General features: G+C 28.5%; 1 pseudogene; it reads left to right on the top strand.

Annotated features, from left to right (window-relative positions):
* The first annotated feature begins 11739 nt into the window (after window positions 1–11739).
* On the top strand, window positions 11740–12801 carry LOC105852046 (pentatricopeptide repeat-containing protein At2g44880-like; annotated as a pseudogene).
* The last annotated feature ends 5061 nt before the right edge of the window (window positions 12802–17862 follow it).

Below are 17862 nucleotides of genomic sequence, written 5' to 3'. Positions count from 1 at the left end.
TTGACTTACCGTAAGTGCCATAAGATCCTACAATTTCGCCCAATCTAAGATTCTAATCAAATAAGTATCAATCTTAATTATTACCTAAATTTTTATATTCTACTTTTTTTCCTTTTTTAGATGGTTATAATTTAAGTCAACTTTTTTAATCAACGATTTTTTTTAATTATATGTACATTGAAAATTTGAGAGTTGTGTTTTATGTAGTGAGAAATATTTTAAATTATCTAACAAAATTTAATTGCTATTTTTTTTCCCCTAAAATTGCTTATTGAATCGATCTTGTTCGTGTGTGGATTTACATTATTTGTTTATTTTGAGATAGAAAAAATATTTGGATGTTTTTCATTTATATTCCTTTAATTTGAAACATTCTAGATGAGAATGCGACCAACTAAAATTTTTTTCCCTCGAATAGATTGTCGCATCTGGAATGTGAGCCATTTATTTATTTTTTATAATAAATGATTAATTATTAATTTTATAAATAAAAAATAATTAAATTAATTAAAAACTATGAAATTATATTAGTAAAATTGAATAAAAAATATTTAATAAAAAATTACATGAAAGTTAAATATTTTACAAAAAACACGTGCTATATTATTCTAATAACTAACAACTTCATCTTATCTTGTTAATAACAACTTTCTCTTATTTTTTCTTTCATTCAATTAAAAATAAGATAGGAGAAAAAATAGGAAAGATTTGATAATAAAATACAATAAAGTTGATAATTTATGGGTGGAGTTATTAAAATAAGATACCACGTTGTTTGTTTTGGCAGGTCTACTCAACCGTAATAACTATTTTTTTTCTTAAACATGTTTGATTTTATTGATGTAATTTAATTTTTTTTAATTATATATTATTTATTAAACTAAAATTAACCATTGTTATAAAAAAAATATATATATAAAAACCGCAAATCAGCAATAGATAGTTGCTTTCTTAGGATGCGACCTTTTATTAGAGAAAACAATATATTTTATATGGTTGTATTCGTAACCTCGGTAAAAAAAATATATAATATTTTAATATATAAATGTTAATATATAATATAATGGAAAGTTTTAAATATAAAAATGATATAAATGAAAAATATCAAAAGTTTCCGATATTACTCAAACTTCAATTTTGAAACAAAATATTCACAGCCTCATTAGATAGATTTTTCAGTTTTTTCAAACCAAGCCCAACACTTTTTTTTGTTTGAGTCAACAAACCAAGCCTAACATGACAATTTTAAAATAGATTTAATTTTATTTTTGGACAAAATCTCTTTAAAATTAACTAATTAAATAAATAAAAAATTAGATTTTTAAATCCAAGCCTAACTAGAAAAGCAACACTTTTGATTTTCTGTGTGCACACAAAACAGTTTTCAAACCCCTCTTAATGTAAAAATAATATTAAACTACAATTGTACCAAGAAAAATGAGTCAATAAACTATTTAGTACTTGAATTTATACTTAGTTCCTGAACTTTGCCAAATACCAGAATATCCCCTCGATTTGCTTCACATCCATAAAATTGATATTCCGATGTTAAACATGATAATGTGGTTATGTTATTCCACCTGTATAGGGACAAATTTGAAAGCTTATATTTGATGCTTTAAAAAGTGAAGGGAAGAGCTTCCCTCTTTCTCTAAATCATTTACACTAATGTTTTCTTATATTTTTGAACATTCCTCAAAACTTCTCTCTTCTGTTCTCTTTTACTATGTGAATGGTCAAACTAATATTAATCTCTAAAAAATAGACCCTAATATTTTTATTAAGTACTACATCTCTTCCTAATTTATTATTATTATTATTATTATTATTATTATTATTATTATTATTATTATTATTATTATTATTATTATTATTATTATCTCTTTCTATTTATTTTATATAATATTATTATTATTATGAATTGTCATGATGTAAACGTGATGCAGTAAATCTTCATAGGAATTCAATGATTGTCAAGGTAGAGATTGTTGAATATAGTTCATAGATGGCATGTATATGTATCGGTGAATGAAATTAAATTGTAGAATTTAATTTATTTATGTTAAATTATGGTCGAAAGTAAATGTGAAACTTTTTGAGGCAAAATGAATGTTTAATTGTTAAGTTGATTTTATACATTTTGTTAACGTAATATCCCAAGTTATTAATATTTTATTAATAACTATCATTTATAATTTTTATTGTCGAAACTTAGATATTTATATTAATCTTTTACGTCTTATTTAATTATAAACGATCGTTAGTTATTCAAGTGAAGTTTAGTTTAGGAAGTTCTGAATTGTGTTTTGTTAGGGGTTGGAGAAAGAATTAAAAATAAACTCAATAATAAAAATCTCAAACCAAATTTTTAGCAATCAAATGTAAATTGTCATCCGTGTAAGAATTTGGAGGGCATAATAGGCAATTTTTATAAGTCCTACTTAATTGTTTTGTAGGTATGATTGAAAGCATCAAACAACAATTAAAAAATGTAGCTCCAAATTTCAATTTACATAATTTTTATTGTCATTAGTTTAGAAACTCTACACAAATGTATGCTTATTAACTTTATCATCGTTAATTAGTTCAAGTATACTCTTTTGTGTTTTATTGTTTTTAACATGGATAAAAATGTCTCATATGTGAAATTAGTGCAATAAATACTTTATAGTTCAACTAATATGATAAATCACAATTTTGAATATGATTTAAATTAACAATCTATTTAATTGAATGAATCAAAATAATTTGAAGTGGTTAATTAGGTGTCGGAGGTTTAGGAAAAAGTTGGGTGTTCTTTACTTAGCTTGGAAATAAAATAATATTTAATTTGTAAGAAAATAAATATATTATTTTATTGAAAAAAAAAATCTATTAAACACCAACCAAACCCAAACTCAAATAGAATGGGCCACAATTATACTAGGAAAGTTTTGAAACGAGAAAGTTAGCTTTTGTATTCTCCAATTAAACTTGTACCTCTCAATTTATTAAAAATTTCATTCACACTTGAGGGGTAAAAAAAAATTGACTTAATTGCAGTTTTGGTCCCCATATTTTAGTTGAATAGCGAAAGTAGTCCCCCCATTTTATTTCTCTCCAGTTTTGGTCCCTCAAACATATTCGCAATTAAGCTAAAATAGGGGGGACTAATTTAAAAACTGCGGAGACCAAAACTGTATGAATCATTATTTAAAAACTGCGAAAATTTAAAAACTGCGGAGAAATAAAATCGGGGGACTAATTTCGCGATTCAGCTAAAATAGGGGAACCAAAACTGCAATTAAGCCAAAAAAATTACTTCAAAATCTCACCTCCTCAACCAAATTTCCAGTAGGTAACATTTTACATTCAAATTTCCGGTAGTTACATTTATATTACCGGAAATTTGAAATTTCCGGTAGTTATCGGAAATTTCAAAATTTTGAAATATCCGGTAGTTATATTTTCTTTACTAGAAATTTCAAATTTTTGAAATTTCCGGTAGTTATATTTTTGTTCCGGAAATTTCAAATTTTTGAAATTTTCGGTAGTTATTTTTATATTTTTTCTCACTTTTATTACTATTATTATTTTTCAAATTGTTTTTTATGTCTTTAAGTCTTGGCTCAAATGACAAATGTCGATATTGTTAAATTGGACTACTTTAACTTAATATAAAAACAGACAAGTTCGAACGAGGACTTTAAAGAATCAATGGAAGTTCCATGTAAAAGCATGTCCAGTTTTTGAACAATTCATCACTCATGTGGTGGTTAATGATGTCACTAAGAAGCTACTCGTTAACAAAACTTTAAACGTTGTTACGCAGTTGTCATTAACTGTTCAAAAACTGAAAATACTCAATTTATTTTTTGTAATTTTCCACAAAATATTAAAACAGTTACCTCGGCATATTTCAAGCCAAGAGGAATTAAGCTTTTAAAGTACTTTGCCTTGTAGTCATCTTGATTGATGATATCATGCAAAGGGTTAAGGTCCTTGACAACATTAACATTTAACACAACTGGAGTGAAATATTAAGAAGCTGAATATTATTGATAATAGCTTGATAGTAACTCGATGCTAAAGTATACAAAAAAGACTTTAACACAAACCTTGCTTATAGAGATATAAGATTTCTAATCCCAATTAACTAAGAAAATCAAGAAACAAATCATAATAATACCTAAGTATTACGGAAATTTATCTTAGGAGATAAGTTGATATACTCTAAGATTACAGATTGATCCTCCGAGATACAATAAGATACTATAACACAATATAAAGATATTATAAGATATTTTCTAATATTCTAACGGGATTAAACTATAGTTTGAGGGTCCTCTATTCATAAAACTACACGCTTAAGAGAACGAAATAAGCAATGCAATTAAAGATTTGTGATCTTCAACCTGCTGATTAGGGCTAACATTCAGGGTTCAACACAAATATAGTAAACCAAAGAGCTAGATACTTCATAGTAAAACAAATAGTATGATGTAATTTATATTCTAACTAAAGATGAAGGTCACTTTATACAAATGGATTTTCATAACTAGGGAAGAAGATGTTAACTTACAATACAACGATGTTTGTTTTAGCCGATGTGAAAAAGTTAGCACAAAAAATTGGGACAAGGGTCCTCTATTCATAAAACTACACGCTTAAGAGAACGAAATAAGCAATGCAATTAAAGATTTGTGATCTTCAACCTGCTGATTAGGGCTAACATTCAGGGTTCAACACAAATATAGTAAAACAAATACTATTTTCTAATTTATATTCTAACTAAAGATGATGTTCACTTTATACAAATGGATTTTCATAACTAGGGAAGAAGATGCTAACTTACTATAAAAAAGTTAGCACAAAAAATTGGGACATCATATTCTGCTTTTGGAAAGACAGCAAAATCCAAAACCTGCATATGGTGTGAAAGACCATGAAAAAACATCTAGCATATTATACACCAACCTTCTAGCAATGTAACAAAACAAACAACAACAAAAAAAAGCTTCTATCTTCGGCCACTTAGGGTCTGTTTACTTCTCAATTCTCATGTTTCCTGTTTTCATTTTCACTTCAACTAATAAAATAAGAGAATACAGATTTAATGTTTCTCTAAAAATTTATTATAAGCTAGGACAACTAGACATCATAAACAACAGTAAAACAGAATCTCGTCTAAGCTAATGCTGAATTAAACAAATTCAAATTATGTCTTCTTACGCCTAAAATTATATTGATATAAACATGAAATCGTGTATAATTGTATTCTTAAACTTGTTTGGTTTGACGACAAAAACTACCATCAAGCCCCCAATTGGGATTCTAGTCAATTCACCCATTTGGATTAATGTCAAATGGGTTAATGTTGCATTTGGATTCAATTCACACCTATGACAACGATAATTAAATATTAAATGTTCGAGGACACCCATTTTATATTAAATGTTGGATTTATGATTTTATTTTTATTCCAAGTAAGACTTGAGTTTTTTTTTTAATAAAAATTTAGACCATCAATTGCAGCCAATAGCCCAATAGGTCCATCAAAATAAATATCAGAAAACATAGATTCTCATCTCACCGTATCAAATTTAAAATTCAAATTTAAAGTAAGGAATCATCCAATGATAGAAATCTAATAACTACAGTGACCATGTGGTTTTTTGTGCTTGAATAATCTATCAGGTCAATATATGCAACGTGAGGTATGGACTATGGACTGTGAATTAATGTGACAGAAACAGTGGACCTATTTAACTCATTAGTCAAAGAAATTTGCTGTAGAGTATTCATCAATACTGTTTGAATAAACAATTGATAAGGATCATATAATATGAGTAGGTCAATTTAATTCAGCCTTAGTAGTTAAGGAAATTTAAATTACTAAACCACTGTTTCTTAATGTTAATTGATTTTCTAATTTGTTTAACAGGACTAATATCTGAATAAGTAAAACTATCTAAAATGAAACACATATGAGTATAACAATACTTGGAAGTTGAGTAAACAGAGGTACAATGTCAAAAACAACCAACATGGCTCATTTGACTTTTTATCAAAAATTGTCACATGCAACCTAGATTTGGTGGATTAACACCCATGCAATGCAACCTGCATTAAGCTCAAATGCATAATATCATAGAATAGGAAATTTAGAAAAAAAATAAAGTAACTATTTTGAAACAAAATTTAAATTTAAAAAATTTGGGTAAAATTCCAAATTTTCAAAATATTTATATTTTTCGAAAGATTCGAAATGTAAAATTACGTTTCAAAAATTTGGTTTTCGAAAAAATCCATATTTTGAAATTTTCAAAGTTTCGAAACTTTTGTTAAAAGCAAAAGCTTCGAAATATAAATACAATAAATTGTATTTTTAATATTATAAATTAATTCAAACTTTCGAAAGTAAATTCATTTTGTATTTTGAAAATTTTATAATCAGCTGAAGTTTATTTTTCTAATAACTTTTGCTAAAGTTTCGAATGTGTGAGTGAAAAGAAAAAAAAATAGCTTCTAATATATAATAAAAAAGGTAAAATAGTATATGATACGATAGTGACATGATAAACATTATCATATCCTGTATTTGATATACACATGATAACCAACATGATAATATTTTATTTTATCATATATTTGATACAAATCTCATCATCATATGATATATTATATATTACATTTAAATAACAAAATTACCATTGTAAACAGTTACATATTAGTTTTTTTTTAATTAACTTATTATATTTTAAATATTAGAAAATTAACAAAAAAAATTAAATAAGTAATGAAATAATTTTATATTAAAACTATCCATTGACATTACTAAATAAACAATTTAAATTTTAAAAACAAACTCATGAGTAACTAAATAATTATATTTTATTTATTAGAATATAAATAAAGATATAGTATATATTATATGTAAATGACAAGAATACCTTGTAAATAAATTATATGTTTCAACTAACTTTCATATTTTTATAATTGTGAATACTAATTTATTAAATTATATAAAAAGACAAAACTACCCTTGTGTAAAATCATAAACATTTTTTAAATTAATTATTAATATTTCGTTGTTAAGTTTAATCTCAAATTCTATTAATTATTTTTCTATTTGATTAGTTTTACATTTTTATATTTTAGATTATATTTTATAAATTGTTTTTATATTTATATTTTATTATATTTTGATTTTTATTTTAAATTATATTTTATAAGCGTAATTGAGTAAACTATTGTTCTTATCCTATCTTGCTAGTTTTTTAACCCAACTCATATTTAAGATAGAAATTTCAACTAAAAAGACAAAATATTATTATATCATTTTGATTCATCAAATATTGAATTCAAACATGATATGATAACTTATTGTTATCTTATCCTTCTAACGGTTCTAAGTAGGGGTGGACAAAGTTCAGTTCTGAGCTAGAACCGTTTGAAAATTGAACCGAACTAGTTTTCAATTTAAAAAAATCGAACCGAATCGATTTTCAGTTCAAAAAATCGAACCGAACTAATTTATAAACTGGTGAACCGATTTATTACTTTGAACCAAAACAAACCAGTTTCGCTTAGTTTTTTTGTTTATATAGGCCAAATTTTACATAATTACCCCTAATTACTTCTAAAAAAACAAATTCCATTCAAGTTTTTTGAAATAAAAACCGGTTCAGTTCAATTTTTTTGAAGTGAAACCAATTCGGTTCGGTTTTTTAAACACATAACCGGTTCGGTTCAGTTCTAGTTTTTAAAAATCAGTTCAAAAACAGTTCTGTTCTCAATTTTTATAAATCAGTTCAGTTCAAAAACAGTTCAGTTCTGCAGTTTGGCTCAGTTTTTGTTTTTTTTTTAAATATCTCTAATTCTAATAGTATTAGGAGGTTTGAGGTATAGGTGGGGTGGTAAGTAGAAATTGTTTTTACTCATAATGTCACTTCTTTTAACCAAAGGCAAATTAAGAAGGATTTATAGCCCCATTTTCCTATTAGTGCACATTCCCTCTTTCACAATCTCCTTTCCCCCCTTTTTTAAGTGTCGGTAAGTTCATGAACTTCATCTCTTTCTTTCTCTCTGTGCATGTCTATGATCCTAAACCCAAATAAAAAAAACATTGTATATAAAAGTTTTTCCCCTCATCCTTCTAATTCTAATGAACCTACTTTGGTTACGTTAAAAAAAATGGATTTTTTACCACTATATCCTAGTTTTTAGGATTGTTAACCAAAATGCCTCACTTTTCAATTTGGTTACCAAAATGCCCTACTTTTTAGGGCTTACTTGAAAACTCTCCCCGGGGGAGCGACATGCCAAAGACCAAATTTTTTTTCTTTAGTAGGAGGTCGTTGGGCGGGGATGCGACCTCCCAAAGGCATTTTTAAATTTTTTTAAATGATTTTATATATTTTATAAAATTGTTAAATAATAATAATAATAATAATAATAATAATTAATTATTATTATTGTTATTATTATTAAAAATTGTTATAGTTAAAAATAATTATAATTAAATTAAAAATAATTATAATTAAATTAAAAATAATTATAAGTAAATTAAAATAATTAAAAATAAAATAGAAAATTAATATTATAACTATTAAAAGTAATTAAAATTAAAAACAGTAAATTATATTATAAATTTAAAAGAAAATACATTAATAAGAAAAATTACATTAATAACATGAAACAAAATACATTAAATTAAGAAATACCATAAGCTAAATTTCGATAAAGTTTCTCATAACGACATAGAAGGATACCGAAAATCAATTGATCACATGATGGTTGACGAAGTAATATATTCATTCACATTTATTTAAACTTTTTAAATATATTCATTCACGTTTATTTGAACTTTTTAATCAATTTAATGTATTTTGTTTCATGTTATTAATGTAATTTTTCTTATTAATGTATTTTCTTTTAAATTTATAATATAATTTACTATTTTTAATTTTAATTAATTTTAATAGTTATAATATCAATTTCCTATTTTAATTTTAATTATTTTTAATTTATTTATAATTATTTTTAATTTAATTATAATTATTTTTAATCTAATTATAATTATTTTTAACTATAACAATTTTTAAGAATAATAGCAATAATAATAATAATAATTACTATTACATAAAATATATAAAACCATTTAACAATTACATAAAATATAATTATTACTATTACATAATTATTACTAATATTATTATTTAACAATTACATAAAATATATAAAACCATTTAAAAAAAATTGAAAAATCCTTTTGGGAGGTCGCATCCCTGCCCAGCGACCTCCTACTAGAGGAAAAAAATTTGCTCTTTGGCAGATCGCTCCCCCAGATAGAGTTTTCAAGTAAGCCCTAAAAAGTAGGGCATTTTGGTAACCAAATTCAAAAGTGGGGCATTTTGGTTAACAATCCTAAAAACTAGAATATATTGGTAAAAAATCCTAAAAAAAATTCCTCCTTCTTCCACCGAAAAAAGTACGCAGAGTGTCGAGTGCAGTTGAGTGGGGCCTCAAATTTTTAGGGCAAAAAAAATATTTTTACAATATATATATATACTTAATTAACTCTTTTTTTAACTAATGTATTTAATAAAAAAATTATTTAACTATCTGATAATATATTATTCTTTCATGTCTCAATTTAAATTAGACTTAATTTTAGTCTTTTTTTATTGATTATAAATTTCAAACCTAAATTTTAGACATTCTAAAATGGAAAGACTAAAGAAAAATAAAAGCATCAACTCACCGTCATTAATATATAATAGATAAATATGTTAATTACTTTGAGTCGAAATGAATAGACACAATGAAACCTTGAATCTGCAAAGGAGTCTTTTAAGATTCATTAATTTTTATATATTGTAGATCAACCAATTAGTTCCCCGAATAGAAGATTTGAGAACCATAGCATGTATGAGAAATTTTTTGGATTTTTCTTTGATGAAAACTTGAAATTATGCTACAAAAATCTTAAAATATATATTGGAAGTTATCAAAAAGGTTTTAACAATTGAATAAAATTTAAGTTTTATGATATTGAGTTAACTTACAACATTTAATTGTTTTTCTAATACATGCATAACATATAGAATAATATTAACAATCCTAGTAATTGTTGCAACTGTCGAGATTTTTGTGTTAAAATCTTATTTACGATCGACAATTTCACAAAATAGATCAAATAGTCTAGCCTTAATTTTAATTGAAAATTATTTTTTAAAGAATCTTGATTATAAACATATTATGAATTTTAATTTTAAATATTAAATATTGTCTAGTCAACAACAATTATATAGTCACCATGTGTCACTTCATCCAAAATTAACCATGTCACTATTTTTTTATTAAAAAATATTCATAAAGGACTTTTTCAAAACTTGTTAGAAACTGCAAGAGTATAAATCAAACAAAAAAAATTACAGGGACTAAAATCAAAATGAAGTATATTTATAAGGATCAAAATCATATTTAAATTTAATATTTATAATTTTTTTAATAAAAAATGATAATTAAGGCAATTGAAATTCTCATTATTTGAAAGAAAAGACCTCTAATTTTAAACAATGTTTAAAATGGTGGTTATTGTGGCGGTTGTCTACGAACCACCATTTTATACCTAGCGGCAATATAATTTACGTCATTTTGGGAGATGCCATTTTAGTTTATAGTGACATCTTTAACCTCCATAATTTTCTAAATTTAGCCGCCACAAAAAACCAATTTTTTTGTATAGAGTTATGAAGAATAGAGTAAAGTATTTGAAAGCATGTGAAGAGTAATTACCTCAGCAATATTTGTCGGATCATCTTGCAGACCAGTCGAAGCTTCTCCCTGTTAGATAATATTATTATATATTAGTAGTAAGGGTATTTTAGACAATTCTATTCTTTTATATATATACTCATTGTAACCCTATTAACTTTAGTTTTGGTTCATTATATGTTATGAAACCCTAGAGTGGTTGTTTCTCTTCTTCCTCTTTCTTCCTCTTTTCATTGTTAACATGGTATCTAGAGCTTATTTCGATCCTCCTTGAACGATCCCGCCTCTATTCCGCTGTCGAGTTCCCAACAATTAGGGAATATAATTATAGTTTCTCTTTTCTAACATTCCAATATTCAGTGAGATTTTTTTTCGGTAAATCGTGTCTCAATTCTGGTTTACCCCTTCTTTGTAGCTTTTCGTTTATTTTCAGTAGATCAGTCGTAGCACTGTTCATCGCGGGGTATTGTTCACTGCGGAAAAAAATTTATTAGGGTTCTATAAACCTTTCCACAACCCATTAGGGTTTGACGCTCTAACTAACCGAGCTAAAAAGAACAATGGGATGGTAAAGTTTACTTTGAGAATCATTATTATTTGCATGGTTATTGGGGGATTTTGGTTGATCGTTATGAAGAGATGATTGAGAATTATCATCCTGATTTTGGGATCTACCGTAGAGAAGAGAGAGACTATTTTGATAGAAAAGGCAACCACCAAAAGAGAAAAGAGAAGAGTAACCCTGTTCCCGATTTTGTTAAATCAGTTTCACAAAAACATCGATTGCGCATTCGTTAACCGTTGGATTTGGCTGATTTTTGGACAGCAGGTTCGCAATATTCAGGTCTTCGTGTTCAACGGTCGGATCGGTACAATAACGTCTGTAGGGGGAGAAATCATGCTGGCACAGCACCAGGTTATCCCTAATTTATTTTGTCTCAGTGATTGTATTTGTCGTATTTTTCTGTCATTATTTGTATGGCTTTGAGAGAAGGTTTGGAGGTTCATTGTGTTGTTTTGAAAAATGGTTTTTGTGTTAATTTGTATGTTGGGACTTCTTTGGTTGATATGTATGTGTAGTTTGGTTTTTTGGGTAGTGCTAGGAAGGTGTTTGATGAAATGTCTGTGATAAGTTTGGTTTCTTCGACTGCTGTTATTGTTGGGTATGCTAGGTGTGGGGATATGAGTGAGGCCAGGAAGCTTTTTGATGTTATGCCTGATAGAGATATTGCTGCTTCTAATGTTATGATTGATGGGTATGTGAAAATGGGGTGTATGGATTTGGCGAGGGATTTGTTTGATAAGATGAAGGATAAGAATTTTATTTCTTGGACTAGTATGGTTCATGGTTATTATGAGGATGATGATGTTGTGGCGGCTAGGTTTATGTTTGATTGTATGCCTGTCAAGAATGTGCTTAGTTGGAATGCGATGATTAAGGGATATTGTGAGAATAGACGACCGCACGATGCGTTGAAGTTGTTTTGGGAAATGAAGGGAAGTTTGGATGTGGAAATGAATTAAGTGACGGTTGTGAGTGTTCTTCCTGCTGTTGCTTATTTGAGTTCTTTGGATTTGGGTGTTTGGATTCATGGGTTTGTGCAAAGGAACCGACTTGATGAAGATGTTCATGTGTGTAATGCTTTGGTTGATATGTATGCAAAATGTGGGGAAATTGGAAAAGCTAAATTTCTTCTTGAGGAGATGAATGAAAAAGATACATCGTCGTGGAATGCTTTGATAAATGGTTATGGTGTCAATGGTTGTGCGAAGGAAGCGTTAGAAGTATTTGCAGCAATGTTACGGGAAGGATTTGAACCGAATGCGATAACAATGACTATTGTGTTATCTGCTTGCAACCATTGTGGTTTGGTAGAGGAAGGAAGAAGATGCTTCAAAGAAATGGAGAGATTTAGAATTGTGCCTCAGATTGAGCATTATGGTTGTATGGTTGACCTTCTAGGAAGGACTGGATACTTGGATGAGGCTGAAAATTTGATCTTCTGTGTTGTCGCTCTGTCTATTGCTTCTTCTGTTTGATTGCTAATCTCTCTAGTGATTTGCTTTGTTGCTTCTCTCCATACTGATTGTTCTATTTGTTTGCTCTTCTCTCATGTGGTTCATCTATTTGGTTGCTTCTCTCCTTGTTTAGTTTGGTTTGGTGTAGTTTGGTTTGATATGATTTAGTTTTGTTTGGTTCTATTTGGTTTGGTTTGTTTGGATTTGGTTTCGTGGTGCTACTTCTTTGGTTGTTCCTATCTGTTGATTTTGATATGGTTGTTTTGTGGTGCTACTTCTTTGGTTGTTCCTATCTGTTGATTTTGATATGGTTGTTGCTCCTTGGTTTGTTTGGATTTGGTTTCGTGGTGCTACTTCTTTGATTGTTCCTATCTGTTGATTTTGATATGGTTGTTGCTCCTTTTTTTTGATCGCTCCTTTTTCGGTTTGATTTTTTGTTGGCTTGGTTCTTCTCTTTTATTGTTGCTTCTTCTTTGGTGACATCCTTCTTGTCCCCCCCGGCTGTCCAACCACCACCTGCGATTGTTGATCCTCCTCGTTACCCCTCTCGTCAACTTTGTCTGAGCCTTCTTCCAATAAAGAGTATGTTCTTGATCTTCTTTGGCAGCAGGCTATGGCAGAAGAACTATATGCATTGCCCAAAACCAATACTTGGGAATTAGTACATCTTCCTCCTGGAAAACGTGCTATTGGGTCTCGTTGGATATACAAGATCAAAACTCGTCATCATCTTCATCATGAAACCATTACTCTATCGTTTGTCTCGTCTTCTTTACAGATTGCTGATTTGTTCACAAAGATGCATTCCATTAAACGTTTTCGTTTTTTTTAGTTGACAAACTCTCGATGCTCCATGTTAATGCATCGTGAGTTTGAGGGGAGATGTTAGATAATATTATTATATATTAGTAGTAAGGGTATTTTAGACAATTCTATTCTTTTATATATATACTCATTGTAACCCTATTAACTTTAGTTTTGGTTCACTATATGTTATGAAACTCTAGAGTGGTTGTTTCTCTTCTTCCTCTTTCTTCCTCTTTTCATTGTTAACACTCCCTATAGGACGTTCGAGTCAGGGAATACAATCTTTGATGGTTTGGTAATATCGTCTACACTCTGAGTGAAAGTAAGGTCACGACGATCATGAAGGTTATTACTATGTTTCGAGTCCTCTTGATCTTTTTGTGCTCGAAATTTTCATTTGATGAGTGTTAAAATTGGATCATCACTCTTTTAAATAAACTTTCAATTTAGAATTTAATCTGAAATGTTAAATTGGCAAAGTAATAAGAGAGTAAAATTACCTTTTTCAGTAGGTTCCTTTGAATTTTCTTGTGGGGTTGATTCTCTTTTCTTTCTCTTCTTCAAAAGAGTTTTAGGAGTACCTTAAGAAACAAAAATCGAATAAGCATTGTTCGATGTTTCAAGACACATTGTTTTAAGTCATAAATATTGAGTTACTTCTATGGCAGAAGAATAACTTGATGAAGGGACGTCATAAATATTTAATTAAGAAGCATCCCATTTTATTTCCATTACTAGTCCTCCTTTACTAAAGATCATTTCTTCCATTTGAGGGCATACAATGAACTCACCATATTTGTGATCTTTCTTTACTTAAGGCATTCTTTATTATACTTACATGATTCTTTAAAATAACTTGTAGGGATAAAGTTATTCTTATAACTTAGAATATATATATATATATATATACTTACATAAGTCATAAGAATATATTAACACACATAACTTAAGTAACAATGTTAATCATAAGGAAGGGAGATTTGAATTGTAATTTTCTTTTAAAAAAATAATTTCTACTTTTGATTTAAGCTTAACTCAAGATTAATGTTGGTTTCGAAAACAACAAATGCATAACTTTTTTGCTAGTGAAATTAAAAGAAAATATCTCTACGTGATATGTGTTTAGTGAATAAGAAATAATTAAAGATAAGGAGAAGAGAGTCACACACTAATGTATCTTGGTTCACCCAAGGTGGATTACGTCCAGTGCTCGCAATATATGCATTTTTCCACTATTGTGCTTAAACAGGAATGCTCTTGCTTTTTAAACAAACTTTCTTAATCAATCTTGATCAGTTACAATGTTTCACCTTTCAACCTTGAAAAGATTTCCTACAATTACCTTTCATCCTAAAAAGGGTTTTTACAAGTCCCCTTTTTAATCACAAAAGGATATTTACAAACCACTTAAACTATCTTTAAGTATATAGTCTTGAGTTTCAAATGAAATATTGAAAGAAGGTTGATGGATCAAAATCAACTCAACACTTGTTTGAGTTTGATTTTCAACGAAAAACTCATTAGAAAGATCACTTAATCTAGTGAAAAAGAATTGAAGCTTTTACTTGATTGAAGAGCTTAAATTTCTCAAGTATGATTTATAAGTGATTAGTTATTTGTACTTGAAACTCTTGCAACTATCTTGACCTTGAGATTTCGTTTATAGCATGATGAAAATTGATGACAACTCATATAGGCGTTATTAATCCAGCTGTTCAAATTGATCTTTTTAATAAACATGTGATATATTTGATCAAGAACCTTCTTTGTTTCTGTTTTGAGTGAATGCTTAAGTGGGAGCTATTGACAGTTGTTTGCTATCAATGTTTTTCTGCTGTGTGCGCATGTTGGCTTTCTAAAGAGGTGCAACATCAATGTCTCATCCTTACTGTTCTAACTGTACTTGTCACTACAAAAAAACACTCATTTTGTGGCCGAAAAAAACCCACACAAATTAGTGACCGAAAAAGCCCTCACACATACAAAAATTCAAATTTATCTTTATTTGTGGCTGAAAAAGCCCTCACAAAAGACTACAATTTTAGCTGGATTTTGTGGCTACCTAAACCCTCACAAAATCACAACGTTGTCATTTTGTGAGGGCTTAGGCCGCCACAAAATCCAGCTGAAATTGGAGTCCTTTGGGAGGGCTTTTTCAGCCACAAAATCAACCATTGGTGAGGGTAAAGACGACCACAAAGGCAAGCCATTGGTGGCCGCCACAAAATTATTGGTCCGTTGCACTTTTCTGGCTGCAAAGGCCGCTACAAATGCCCATTGTTCCGTTGCAATTTGTGGCCGCCCAAGCCGCCACAAATTCCTTATTTTCTAACCATTAAAGCCGCCACAAATGCCCATTGTACCATTGGATTTTGTGGCTGCTATGGCCGCCGCAAAGGATCAATAATTTTCTATAAATATCACTCCAATCCTCTTATCATTTTTCACTTCTACCTTCTCTCTAAACTTTCTTTCTAAATTTTCTCTCCACTTTCTCTCTACAAAAATTATTTCTCCAAGCTTTTTCTTTACAATCTTGAATTTTGGTCAATTTATATTATATATTTAGTTTTTTAATTTTATTTTTGATTTGAAGTTATTTATTTAATGAATATTGTTGAATTTTTATTTTGACAGTGGTGATATAGTGTTTACTTCGAAGAGTTCTCAGCTCTGTGAAAGCTTCAAGTTAGACACTACCCAGCATCAAATTAGTATTTTATACATCTTAAATATAGATTAGTAAAATATGTGATATTATAAATTTATTTATATTACTTTTAAACTATATAAAAAGCTCGTCATTCGAAATGTTATTATAAATTTGTTTTAAAAAAAATAGAAATTATGTTGTTTACATAATATATGATAAATAAAAATTTGAAACACATGTAAAACTTATTGATTTTAATATAACTATTTTAAATAAAAAAAACATTATTAAAATTGATGATATTAATATTTGTTGTTAGTTATTGAAAAGAGTTGTAGTTGGGTTCGTACAAAAAACTTATATACTTTAACAGTCTCTATATTTGTTTATATATAAGGAGTTATTTTATGAAAAATTTAATTAAACATCTTTTAAAATTTTATTTTGGTTTATATAATTATAGTCTTGATAATAATTTATTATATTATTTGCAAATGCTCCCCTAATTGACATATAAAGTATGTCAAAATTTATATAATGCTTTTGAAAAATAAAATAATTAATATATGAAACATTGATATATACACACACATACAAGTTATATATTTGGGAAACACTTGATCAAATGCATCCTAATTTTGCGTCAGCTCCACCTAATGTAAGACTTGGATTATCCTCAGATGGATTTACGCCTTACATACTAGCATCGTCTACTCCTTATTCTTGTTGGCCGATTATTGTTACTCCGTACAATCTTCCTCCTGATATGTGTATGTCTAAACCTTATATATTCTTAGCTGCTGTGATATCAGACCCTTCTAATCCTACAACTAGTATTGATATTTTTTTACAACCTTTGGTTGGCGATTTGAAGAGGTTGTGGAGTGGTGTCTTGACATATGATATTGCTCGGAGACAATTTTATGATGAGAGATGCTTTGATGTGGACCATTAATGATTTCCCCGCTTATGGAATATTGTCAGGATGGGGCACCCATGGTAAATTAGATTGTCCTATTTGTATGGAAGATATAAAAGCATTTACTTTAAAATTTGGCGGGAAGGCATCGTGGTTTGACTCGCACCGTATGTTATTACCTGCTGATCATGCATTTAGAAGGAACAAAGCTGCATTTATGAAGGGCTATGCAGAAAGTCTAGGACCCCCACTTAAATTGACATTAGAACATGTTTCGAATAAAGTAAAAGATATGCCAAAGGTACATGTTGTTAATGGTGTGGCTTGTAAACCACAAGGTTACGGACAATGGAACAATTGGACAAAAAGATGTATTTTTTGGGATCTACCGTATTAAAAAGATAATCTTTTGAGACATAATCTCGATGTTATGCATATCGTGAAAAAATTCTTTGCAACATATTTAATACTGTGATGAATGTGAAAGGGAAAACAAAAGATAATGACAAAGCTAGAAAAGACATAGGTATATATTGCAGATGACCAAATTTGTTGTTGGTGGAGCACAACGACAAGACTCTAAAACCTCGTGCGAATTATACTTTATCTACTAATGAAGCCAAATCTGTTTATCGTTGGATCAAAGAGTTGAAGACGTTTGATGGTTATTGTTTTAATTTGGCAAGATGTGCTGATGTAGAAA

The sequence above is a fragment of the Cicer arietinum genome, chromosome 3, assembly GCF_000331145.2.
Source record: "Cicer arietinum cultivar CDC Frontier isolate Library 1 chromosome 3, Cicar.CDCFrontier_v2.0, whole genome shotgun sequence".
NCBI classification, from domain to species: domain Eukaryota; kingdom Viridiplantae; phylum Streptophyta; class Magnoliopsida; order Fabales; family Fabaceae; genus Cicer; species Cicer arietinum.
This window is presented reverse-complemented; position numbering and strand designations above follow the sequence as displayed.